Raw genomic sequence first — 12,717 nt, forward strand, 5'->3', positions numbered from 1 at the left:
GCAGTGCCAGGGACACCGTATGGGATGCTGGGGATTGAACCTCTATTGGCTCAAACCCATTCACGGCAAGCATCCTACCTACTGTACTTTCTCTCCAGCCCCTAGAGTAGTATTTTTTTTTTTGCTTTTTGGGTCACACCTGGCGATGCACAGGGGTTACTCCTGGCTCTGCACTCAGTAGGTACTCCTGGCAGTGCTTAGGGGACCATATGGGATGCTGGGAATCGAACCCGGGTCAGCCACGTGCAAGGCAAACACCCTACCCGCTGTGCTATCTCTCCAGCCCCTAGAGTAGTATTTTTAAGTATAGTGAACAGGTTTATTTAGCCTTTGTTAGTGATAACCCTTCATTTGCTTCTAATCTGTCCCCATTATAGTCCTCACACATAGCATCTTCTCTTCTTCCAACCAAGTCTTCCAAGTAGAATCCCAATGACAACACATAATTAAAATTTTGGCTCGATTTGCTCGAGCGGGCCCAGTAATGTCTCCATTGGAGACTTTGTTGTTACTGTGTCTGGCATATCGAATACGTCACGGGGAGCCCATTCTTTACCAAGGATCACTCTCCAAAGAGAGGTATGAGATCCCTTATGCTTCATTATCCCAATAGAATTTCTTTTTTTAAAACAATTTGTGATTACTTTATTGATTGATTGATTGATTGAATCCACAGTAAGATAGACAGTTACAATGTTACCCATGATTGGGATTCAGTCATACAATGTTCCAACACCTGTCCTTTCACCAATCTACATTTCCCATACTAATGTCCCCAGTTTCCTTCCTTACACCCAAATAATTCTCTTTCTTGGGTGCACAAAATCATCATGAATGGACAGAGAGCTTTCAGTTTGAAAGTAAAGGGTTGGTGCCCTAGGACTGTCAGAGCCTTAGCCCTGTTTTGGGCCAGATGATGAGAGGGAGCCCCGAGAACCAGGACCCGCAGGCCTGGCCCTAAAGCTGGTGAGAAAAGCTGAAATCAGACCGAGATGCCCACCCAAAGACCACGGGCCGTTTAGGGGTCCTCAGTGCATCTTGGCTGCCCACTTGTACCTCATCGTGAGAAGCCTATCATCACCGTTCATCACGATATCACGCAGGGACCTGATATTTGTACCCCCCCCCGCCACCCCCAATAGCCAGCTGGCACAAATGATTCCCTCATGTCCCCCGGCAGGTGAGAAAAATCTCTCTTCCCTAGAGGCTTGCTGATTTCATGCTTTCCTTGGGCACACCCTCCAAGTCCTTTGTCCAAATCCTGAAAGGAACATTGCAAACCCCGACCCTCGCTTCTGGGTAGCCCACAGAGCAGCCAAGGGGGCAGCGAAGCCCACTGTCAGGACAGTGCCAAGCTTTACCCGGGTTCAGAGTTGGCTGTGCATGCTCGTTGGCGCAGGTGAAGAGGGGCTGGTCCCTGCTGACCAGCAGGGCATTCTGGCCGGATCTTGGGTCCAACGGGCACATCTAACTAGGTCCCTGGTCCAGTTTTCTGTTGAAGTTTATGGCCAGTGACCACCAGCTAGGAATGAGACTTTGCGGGATAGGGCTGGACCCTGTGTTGGCAGTTGACATGGTTTCTTCTCTGCGTTCTGGAGGCAACCTGCCCATTCCCTGGGGAGCTCAGGTCACTTAAGCAGGTAAGAAGCCTGAGGGGCATATAAGGAGTTGCTGTCCTGGACCTCACCAGAGCTGGTGAGGAGAAGGAGACCTCAGATAGGCCAGAGGCAGAAGGGGGCAAGCCACTGGAGAAGGTAACATGGAGCTGGGGTGGAGGTGGTGGTCCTGCAGAGGCTGGTTTGGAGAACCAGAGAACAGGACATTTAAGGAAGGAAGGGGGAGTGCGGTGTGAGGAAATAATGCCCACACATGCATAACAAACAAATCCAACTCATTCCAATTACTTCCTAAGGTATATGCTTCTGGAGGGGAAGGGCTACTTTTCATGGCTGGCTGTGAAGCCCCCAGGGTGTGTGCGTGTGTGCACGCGTGTGTGTATGTGTGTGTGATGGTTTTTGCAGTTATGGGTGTGTTTATGGAGTGAATGAGTGCCCCCCGCCCCACCGCTCCCACTACCCCATCTCTGGGACCTAGAGGAGCTGTATCCTACTCCTTTCCATCTCTCTGGTCTTTCCCTTCCGAGCAGTCTGGGCCTGAATCCTCCTGGTTTTCCCCTGACTATGGGCAGAGCTTAATGCTCATATGTTCTGGGCAAGTTTTGAAAGACAGAAATGCTAATCCAGTTGTCAGCCCAATCCCGTTCTCTGACCACTAACATTAGTTCAGAGCCACTCTGTTTTCATTCATTTTCAGCTTTTATTGTTGGAAGGTGGGGGAAGGGCACCCAGTGGTGCTCAAGGAACCATCAAGGCCAGGAGTCACACGTGCAAAGCATGCACATGGGCTCCAATCTTTTGAACCATCCCCCCCAGGCCACTTTGTCCCATTTCTGCTGTCAAGTTTCCTTCTTCAGCAATGTCATCAGCAGCACGTATTTTTGGGGGTGTGCATTTACCTGGCATGATGCTAAGGGTTAGGGATAGAAGGAGGTGGGCATGGGATGTCACATATATTTGATGAATCCCTGCTTATGCCCTCCACCACTTCAAAGTGAAACAACATAGAGGCTGGACTAATAGTACAGCAGGGAGGGTTCTCGCCTTGAGTGCAGTCAACTTGGATTTGATCCCTGGTGTCCCATAGGGTCCCCCAAGTCAGCAGGAATCCCTGAGTGCAGAGGCATGAGTACAGTCAGGTGTGGCTCAACAACAAAACAAACAACAACAAAAATACAACAACAACAAAAGTGAAACAACATATAAGAAAGCAGGTCAAGGTTAAGTCACTCAACATTAGCTATCAGCCACAGTTTCCAGATTTCCTTCCCTTTTTTTTTGGTGGGGGGTTGGTTTTTGTTTTTGATATTTTGGGTCACACCTGATGGTGTTCAGTGGACCATATGATGGAGATTGAACCAAGGTCAGCAGCATGCCAGGTAAATGCCTTGTTCCTGTCACTCCAACACTACTGCTTCTCCATTTTTATAAGGAACAGATATTGAATGAAATGAAGTTATTCAAAGACCTGCTGTACTTAAGTCTCCCATGCCTTCATTTTCTCATCTGGAACCAGAGATAATGTTATTTTACCTCACACTGCTTATGGGAGAATAAATGAGTTAAGGTTTATCATGTGCCATGCAAAGTTAGCTAGAGTAATATGCTATAATTATCATAAAAGAAATTCGATTTTTGCAGTTTGAGAGATAGTACAGGAGACAAGGCATTTGCCTTGCCTGTGGCCTATACCCAGTATATATGGCTCAATGTTGCCACCATATATGGGGGACCAGGAATAGCCCTTCTACATTGGTGGGTATAGGCCCTACCCAAAGAAGCAAAAGAGAGAAGGAAAACTAGATTTGCCAAACAGGGATCTTTAGAGATGAGTTTCTTGGCTCAGAACTCTCTCCTCACCTCAGTGCTGGGCCAAGGAGGAGATCCCTGGGAGAAGGAAGAAGAGTCTTGACTGGTATTTATTTGTTTGGGAGGGACTGAACCACATCCGGTGATGCTCAGGGACTATTTCTGGCTCTGTACTTGAAGTAAACCCAGCTGGGCTAGGAGGACCATGCGGGGGGTTGAACGGGGCATCTGCATACAAGGTGAGCACCTAAACTTCTGCATTATATCTCAGACCCTAGACGGTTGGACCAGCAGTTGCCAAGTGCTGCCTCTCAGGGGCCTGAGCTCCCGGGTTGATCACTGCCCTGCCTCTCCCCAGGTGACAGATGTTCCCTCCATAGACAGGAGCCCTTGCACCATCCTGCTGGAGACTCACTTGTGTGCATTGCCAAGGCCCTGGGCCAGGGCACATTCAAAATTGTGAGCAAGGATCCCTTCTCCACCCCCTCCCCCCACAAGTCAGGAGATCTGGCTCAGACACTAGCCAGCCCCTGACCTGCAGTGCTTCCACCCCATTTGCCAAACTCCTCACTACAGAACAAACCTCTGGACCTCACTTCCCATGCTGCTTCCTCCACAGCATCAGAAATATCTCAGGCTGCTGAAGAAGTTCCTGCAAAATCTGCACATGCCATGGGACCCTGCCCAGGAGAAGTTAAAACACATGACGCAAAGCTGGTCAGAAGGAACCACTGGGAAATCTAGCGAGGGAGGAAGTAGAGCCGCCTCCTGGCCCTCCCTGCCACACCCACACCACCTCTGATCACCTCCTCCATTCAAGGTCAGGCCTCCCTTGAGACTGCCCCACCCCCCACCCCTCCACCCCAAGTCCTTCCCCTTCCTGTAGAGGAACCTGCATCCTGCAGTTGGCCTGGAGAAGAGGAACTGGGGGGACATGCATGGTGTCCAGGGGTCTTTTCTGGCCCCTGAGGAGAATGCTCTCTGCTCCAACAACTTGTGTGGGTGCAGGTGCTCAGTACCAGGATGAGAGTCAAGCTCTGGTAAATCCCCCCTCTACATCCCCAGCTGCCAATCAAGCTGACAGGGAGGGACCTACTGTCCCCACTGAGGTCAAGAATGGAGCAGCCCCCTCCCGCTTGGGCTTTCTCCCCTGGAGGATGCTCTGGTGGGTTGCCCCACCTCTTCTTGGAGCTGGAGGCCAAGCAGCTTCACAGGCTCTACACATGCAGTCACAGCAACCAGTGCGCCCAGTTCCCTGAGAGGTGCCCCCAGGAGAGCCTTGGGGGCTGTGCTCTAGGACGGGGGAGGGGGGGAGGAACTGGGGGACCCTTCCATGACACCAATGTCTCCTCCTATCCTTTCCGGGACTCCCTGCCTGAGGAAGCCCTCCTTTCAAGAATGGGAAAGCAGACTCACCATGCTCAATGGCCTCATCCCTGTTAGCTGGAGGAAGGGTGAGGTACTAGAAGCTGGCAGAAGCTGGGGGGCGGGCAGGGGGGAAACTGATGCCCAGAACCCAGGCACAGGCTGGGGAAGGCTCCAGGGATTGTCCCAAGGGATAGGCTGGCTTTGTCCTCCAGTAATGGTTCTAGATAGTTTGCTAGTTTGCTCAAGAGGCCCTTCTAGCCTCTTTAAGAGCCCCAAGAACTCCCCAAATGGCATCATGTGGTTGTCCTATTAGAAATGGAAAGGAAACCAAAACTTAAAAACAAAAACAGGAGCCCCTCTCAAAAAAAGCCAACACAAAACCTATTACATGTTGATATGTTTTCTTTCTTTCTTTCTCTTTTCTTTCTTTCCTCCTTTCTTTCTTTCTCTCATTTTCTCCCTCCCTCCCTCCCCCCCTCCCTCCCTCGGTTTGGGTCACACTTGGTGGTGCTCAGGGATTACTCTTGGCAGGACCATATATGGGTCTCAGGGATTGAATCTGGGGTAGCTGCATGCAAGGCAAATGCCCTACCCACTGTACTATCTATCTAGCCCCTACATGTTGATTTTTATGAACAATAATTATTTTTTCCAAACCAAAAAAAAATTAACCAGGTTGGCATTGTTTTACATGTTTGTAAATCTCTTTAGTGTCTGGCTTAAAATAAAGACATTTGAAATCTTATATCTGCTTACTTAGTCGGTCTTTCATGAAATGTTAATTTGGAGTACATGAAGAAATCCAGCCTCATACAGTGAGAAAAGGGAAGAGTATTTTATTAGCATTTTCATATAATTATGGATTTTAAATATTACTCTCACATTCAACAAATATGCACTTATTTCATTGCAATATGGAATGTGAATAATGAACCTTTAAAACTTAGCACTGTCCTCCTGTTGTTCATTGATTTGCTCCAGCGGGCACCAGTAACTTCTCACAACAAATTGTGAGACTTGTTGTTACTGTGTTACTCAAATACATCACGGGGAGCTTGCCAGGATTTGCTGTGTGGGCGAGATACTCTCAGTATCTTACCAGGCTCTCAGAGAGGGGTAGAGGAATCAAACCCGGGTTGGCTGCATACAAGGCAAACGTCCTACCCACTGTGCTATCGCTCCTGCCCTTAAAACTTAGTAGGGGGAAAAAACTTAGTAGGGCTGGTATTTGGCTCCATGATGCCATGCTTTGCATGAAAGGGGCAGCTTCAACTTTTCCACATCACATGGTCCCTTGAGTGACCCCAGGAACTACTTCTGAGCAATGTGCCAGGAGTAGCCCCTGAGCATTGCTGGATATAATCCAAAAATGAAAATAATAAACCAGGGCTGGAGAGATAGTACAGCGGGTTGGTAGGGTGTTTCCCTTTCATGCAGCCAACCCAGATTCGATTCCCAGCGTCCCATACGGTCCCCCGAGCATCACCAGGAGTAATTCCTGAGTGCAAAACCAGGAATAACCTCTGTGACCCAAAAAGCAAAAGCAAAAAAAACCCCAAAAGCCTAATAGATTTTTGGGGCCACAGATACAGCATAAGAGGTAAGGAATTGTCGTGCAGGCAGCTGACCGAGGATTGAATCTCTGATACCACTTATGGTCCCCTGAGCAAGAATCAAGAATAGCCCTGAGCACCACTGGGATATGGCTCCCCGCTAAAAGAGGCAAAGAATTTCTAAAGTTCTTGTTTGTTTTGGGGGCCACACTGGCACTGCTCAGGACTTATTTCTGCTCTGCATTCAGGGATTACTCTGGGCAGGTTTGGAGAACCATATGAGATGCCTGGGTCAGCTGTGTGTAAGGCAAATGCCCTACCTGCTCTATGATCCCTGTGGCCCCTGGACTTCTAAATTTCTTTAAAAAAATTTTTTTTGTGTTTTTTGGGGGGTCACACCCAGCGATGCTCAGGGGTTACTCCTGGCTCATGCACTCAGGAATTACTCCTGGTGGTGCTCGGGGGACCATATGGGATGCTGGCAATGGAACCAAGGTTGGCCACATGCAAGGCAAACGCCCTACCTGATGTACTATCACTCCAGCCCCTGGACTTCTAAATATTTTTTAATCTGGGGGGGTGGTCACACCTGGCTATGTCTGCAGCTAACTCCTGGTTCTGTGCTCTTCTCAGTGCTTGGGGGACCACACAGTGCTGGGGGCATGCACGGCAAGTGCTGACCTCAGTTTGATCCTCAGCACTGTATAAGGTCCTGAGCACTGCCAGGAGCGATTCCTGAGCACCACTTGGTGTGCCACCCCCCCAAAAAATAAGTTTATAAAAAAATTGAGTGAAAGGGCTGGAGAGATAGTACAGCAGGTAAGGTGCTTACCTGGCACGCGGGCCCAATCAGGTTCGATCCCCAGCATCCCATATCCTGAAGCACTACCAGGAATGATTCCTGAGTTGCACAGATGGGAGGAACCCCTAAGCATCACTGGGTGTGGACCAAAAACCAAAATAAATACAAAATATTTTAAAAATTGGGTGGAAAATACAGAGTTCTCATATCACTTCTCTCTCTCTTTTTGTACTATATTTCTTAGCAATGTGTATTTTATTTTACTTTTGCTTTTTGGATCACACCTGGTGATGCACAGGGGTTATTCCTGGCTCTGCACTCAGGAATTACTCCTGGCTGTGCTGAGGGAACGATATGAGATGCTGGGAATCGAACCCAGGTAGGCCGCATGCAAGGCAAACACCCTACCCTTTGTGCTATCACTCCAGCCCCTCATATCACCTCTCTTTTCTCTTATTATTAACCTCTTGAATTAGAGCAGTTCATTTGTTGATCTCTGATGAGCTAAGAATGAGAATGAGACCAGTTGTAGTTACTGGTCTCATTCTCATTCTTATTCACAAAGAAGTGATCGTTGATGTCAAGAGAGGGGTGCGGCAGGGTGATACCATTTCACCGAAACTCTTCAGTGCCACCCTCGAGAACATCATGCGACGACTGGAATGGGAAGGAATGGGAGTGAAGATAGATGGTCGGCAACTACACCACCTCCGCTTTGCTGATGACATTGTTTTAATAACACCAAACATCAGCCAAGCGGCACAAATGCTGGCCGACTTTGACTGTGAGTGTGGAAAGGTAGGACTACAGCTGAATCTTACGAAGACAATGTTTATGAGAAACAGCCTCGTTCCTGATGCCCCATTCGTTCTCAACGAAACGACCATCTCCGAATGAAACAGCTGTGTGTACCTAGGTCGAGAGGTCAACATGACAAATGACCTGGCACCCGAGCTGCGCAGGAGGAAGAGAGTGGCTTGGAATGCCTTCAAGAGCGTCGAAGAAATAGCTAAGAGGACGAAGAACCTCCGGCTCCGGGCACATCTCTTTGATTCCACTGTTCTTCCTGCATTAACATACGCCTCAGAGACCTGGGCCCTACACAAACAGGATGAGAACGCTATTCAGGTCTCCCAAAGAGGAATAGAAAGAATAGAAAGAGCTATGCTTGGAATATCACGTTTCACTCAAATGAGAGAACGAATCCGGAGTTCTGACATCCGTCGACGATCAAGAATCCGGGACGCTGTCTCATTTGCCAAGGTGTCAAAAATCAGATGGGCTGGTCACATAATGAGATTTAAAGACAACCGTTGGACTAGAGCTGTTACTGATTGGATTCCACGGGATGTCAAAAGACCGCGTGGCCGCCCACCTACCAGATGGTCAGACTTCTTCGTCAAGATCATGAACGATCGGTTTGAGGCCCTTCATGTTCCTGGAGTGAACAGATGCCATTGGGCTACACTAGCACGCGACAGGGACAAATGGAGACGTTACTGGCGCCCGCTCGAGCAAATCGACGACTAATGGGAAGTTAAGTGAAGTGATTAAGTGATGAGCTAAGAGATTCACTACCTTGGCTCATCAGAGGAAAGTTGATAATTAACATTAGGGCATACTCACTGTGTTTTAGATTTTGTTTTACAAAAGAGCACGATGATATGTAAGCCCCAGTCTGCGTCACACCGCTTCATTTCCTTCCCTCTCACTCCGTCCTTTCCCCTTCACTGACCTTTTCAGTATCTGCCCTGTTTTGCCCTTTCCAGCACATTGCAAAGTTCGATCCTTCAGCCTTTTCAGCTCTGTTGATGAGCTTTTCATTCCGGACTTCATTAGAATCAGGTGATCTCTCTGGCACTTTGACTAGACTTTCCTTCTTGCAATGCTGGGCTTCCACCCGGGACCTCACTCATGGAGGAGGCCTCCTTCAGCCTTTCCAGCTCTGTGTTGATGAGCTTTTCATTCCGGGCTTCATTAGAATCAGGTGATCTCTCTGGCACTTTGACTAGACTTTCCTTCTTGCAATGCTGAGCTCCCACCTGGGACCTCTCTCATGGAGGCCTCTGCTCTCCTGCTGAGCAGGCATGAGACCTGCCAGGCTCTGGCACGGGCCTGGCCCTCGTGCTTGGGCTTTAGTGGAGAAGGTTGAAGCTACAACAGACTGAGACCTGGGTAAGGCCATCGGCCTCCCGACATGCATTAAGCAGAGCCAGAGTGCGAGTTTGGACTCTGGGACCAGCCTCTCCCACTCTTTGGCACTTTGGATTTCTCCATCACAATTCCAATAGCATCTGTCCATCTGGGTAGGTGTCATTAGCCCCTTCACGCAGAGGAGCAACGGGAGGGCAGAGGATAAAGAAAGGCTGGCTCCCAGCCCCCCCTGCAAATCTAAGTCTCTTGATTTATGTAGAAATGTTGATACATTTGGACTCCGGGACCAGCCTCTCCTGCTGCCTGGCATTTTGGGTCTCTGTACACCCAAGGGGGGCGGGTGGTATAAACATCCTAAGTCAGCTCTACTTTTCTCAGTTAAGGATAAGAATCTATTTATTTATGGAAAGATCATGCACCAGGGCTGGGAGAGGTGGATCTGGGGAGGGTACCAGGTTACCAGGCAGGAACCCTGCTTTCCTTACCTGGCCCCACCCCACAAGCCACCCTGGCACCTGCCACTGGCATCCCAGCAAACTATGTGTTCAAGAGTCACAAGTATGTGGTCTTCAGGGAGCAGAACAACCAAATGTGAGACACACCCTCCTCCCCCAACTCATTATAACAATAAAGGGAGGGGAAAGGGGGAAATTAAAAAAAAAATCGTTGTGAGATTGGAGGTAGTCCTATGTGGGTAGGACTCTTGCCTTGATATAACTGACCCAGGTTTGATCCCTGACATCCCACATGGTCCCCCTGAGCACCACCAGGAGTAATTCCTGAGCATAGATCCAGGAATATCTCTTGAACATCATCACGTGTAGCAAAAGACAAAACAAACAAAAATATCTTCACAGGTGGAGTTGCTAGTGCAGGGTTAATACCTCAGAAGTGAACGATTGCGGTTTGATCCCCAGTGCCATGTGGACCCCCTGAACATGGCTGGGTGCAGCCTGGAGGCCCCGAGAATGGCAGGGTGTGGCCCAGGTGTGCCTGGTGCCTCAGAACCCCCAGCAGTGAGCAGCCTCGGACCTTTGCATGAAATAGCCAGCAGAGAACCACCAGGAGGGGCCCTATGGCTCTGGAGAACTGCTTGGGAGCCCAAAACAACAATCAACATCTCTGCTAACCACCATTCAAGTGGCCACTGCTTGGCACTTACACAGATGAATGAAACCTGTGTCAGGTGGGGCTGCGGGGAGACAGGACTGAAAGCCAACACTCCCCTGTGCAGAGTTGGGGTGCCTGAGGCGGGCAGAGGAAGTGAGGTGTGATTGCGGGGAAGGAGGGAATCCGAGGTCAGGCTGAGATGTCTGGCAGCCTGACAGAAGTCACTTGAGTTTCATGTGGCAGGGTACTTGGCCACAAGAAAGGGTGTGTCTTGAGTACCAGAAAAATGATCTGGAGACGCATGAACTGAGTGCCAGGAGTGAGAGGGGGTAGGTCAAGTCAGGAGACCAGAGAGGAAACATCAGCTCTTTGCTGGGATGCTTGCTGCCTCCAGTGGTCAAAACCTGGCAGCCTCCTGCCGGTGAGAACAAGCGCCCACTTTGATGTAGGGCCCCGGGTTTGATCCCTGAACCACCTGATTCCTTGGGTACCAGGAGTAAGCCAGGTGTGTCTCCCAGACCAAGAAAAACACAAACTTTTGTTACCAATATTTAATGTGTTGCATGTTGACAACCGCAGCAGATTCCTATCCCACACCCCCCCTTATTTTTGCTTTGGGTCTGGAGTGCTCAGGGAATTCTCACAGTGTGCTCAGGTCCTCAGAGGCCATTCCCAGTGATGCTCGGGCATAAGCTAATGCCAAAAATGACTCTGGGCATCCTTCATGCAGAGCAGGTTCTTGAAACCTTTGCTCATTGTCCCAGCCCTGCCCTGGCTTCTTTCTTTCTTTTCTTTCTTTTGTTCATTCTCTTTCTTTCTTTTTTTCTTTCTGTTTGGGTCACACCTGGCAGCATTCCGGGCTTCCTCTTGGCTCCGTGCTCAGGGCTAACTCCTGGCAGGGCTTGGGGGACCATATGTAGTATGGGGGATTGAACTGGCTCAAGCACATGCAAGGCACATACCCTACCTGCTGTACTGCTTCTCTAGCCAGGGCTTCTCTTCAAAACCGGTGCCATTTGCACCTGCATTCTCACGTGACAGTGCCTGCTAGGGTGAGGAGCTCCGATGTTCTTTCCTGTTTACCAGTTCCTGCCCCTATTGCTTTTATTCACATCACCTGTTTGACCTCTGTAACCTTTAGCATTTGCTAAATATGTGGGCACATGCGGTCAATGTGTACTTTGTATGAAAGGGAAACAAGAAAGGGAGCATCATATTATACTGGGAGATACAATGAATATGTTTTATGTCTGCAGTTGGAAAAAAGCAGAGCAGCTGCTTCTTAAAAGCTACGCATAAGGAATAAATGACAAGAAAGGGAGTCAGGAGAGAAGGACGTGCCCACGGTCAGAAGAGCCAGGAGCAGCTCCCTGAGCATGGCTGGGAATGGCTCCAAATCAAAATAAATCAATAAAACAAAATGTTAAAATGAAGCTCAGTCTAGACTTTTTGGGTTCGGGGCTACAGGTTTGTGTTCAGGGCTTACAGCTGAGTCTGCGCTCAGGGATCACACCTGGTGGGCCTGGTGGCACCATATGTGGTGAGGATTGAACCTGGGTCAGTTGCACAAAGGCATGTGCCTTACCTCCTGTATCTCTCTGGCCCCCTCAATCTAGAACAAATGGAGGAAAACAAAAACAGGGAAAGAAAGTGGTCAGACTCTTTTCCTTTTCCCTTTCTAGATGTGACTGCTGTCACTTGTCCCCACCCCCTTTGGTGCAGGGATCAATCCCTGCTGGGTTGGCTGCTGAGTTCTGTCCTGGCCCCGCCATGCTTGGGTTGTTCCTGACAGTCCTGACCAAGGAGGCGAGGATTTGCGAGAGGAAAGGCAAGCAGAGCGGAGGATGGTCCTGATGACTGGGAGGCTCTATGGATTTGTTTCTGTGAAATATTGTTAACCTGGTCTCATCAAGAGCCCGCTTTCAGGGAACAGACCAAAACTGAGCGCGTTTCCTGTGACTGGGCAGCACCGCCACCTAGAGGACATAAAGGGCGCTACAGCCTAACTCCTCAGACCCCAGAAGGCTGGGGTGAGAGCGCAGACGCTTCCAATCAGTTTCCTATGACGCAAAGGACAGTCCCAATGACTAAGAAGTTAATCTTGGTTTGGGAGTTCTCTTAATTTGTTCCTCAAATTTAGAAGATTTCAGAATTCCAAAAGACAGATTAAAAAACGTGCTCTTCAACGCCCCCATTCCCCCACCCCCAGCAGAAGATTCTGGGTTTTTTGGTTTGTTTGGGGGTCACATTCATCAGTGCTTGGGGCTTACTCCTGGCTCTGAGCTCTGGGATCACTCATGGTGCA

This window comes from Sorex fumeus, unplaced genomic scaffold (genome assembly GCF_029834395.1).
Source record: "Sorex fumeus unplaced genomic scaffold, SorFum_2.1 ptg000063l, whole genome shotgun sequence".
Taxonomy (NCBI): domain Eukaryota; kingdom Metazoa; phylum Chordata; class Mammalia; order Eulipotyphla; family Soricidae; genus Sorex; species Sorex fumeus.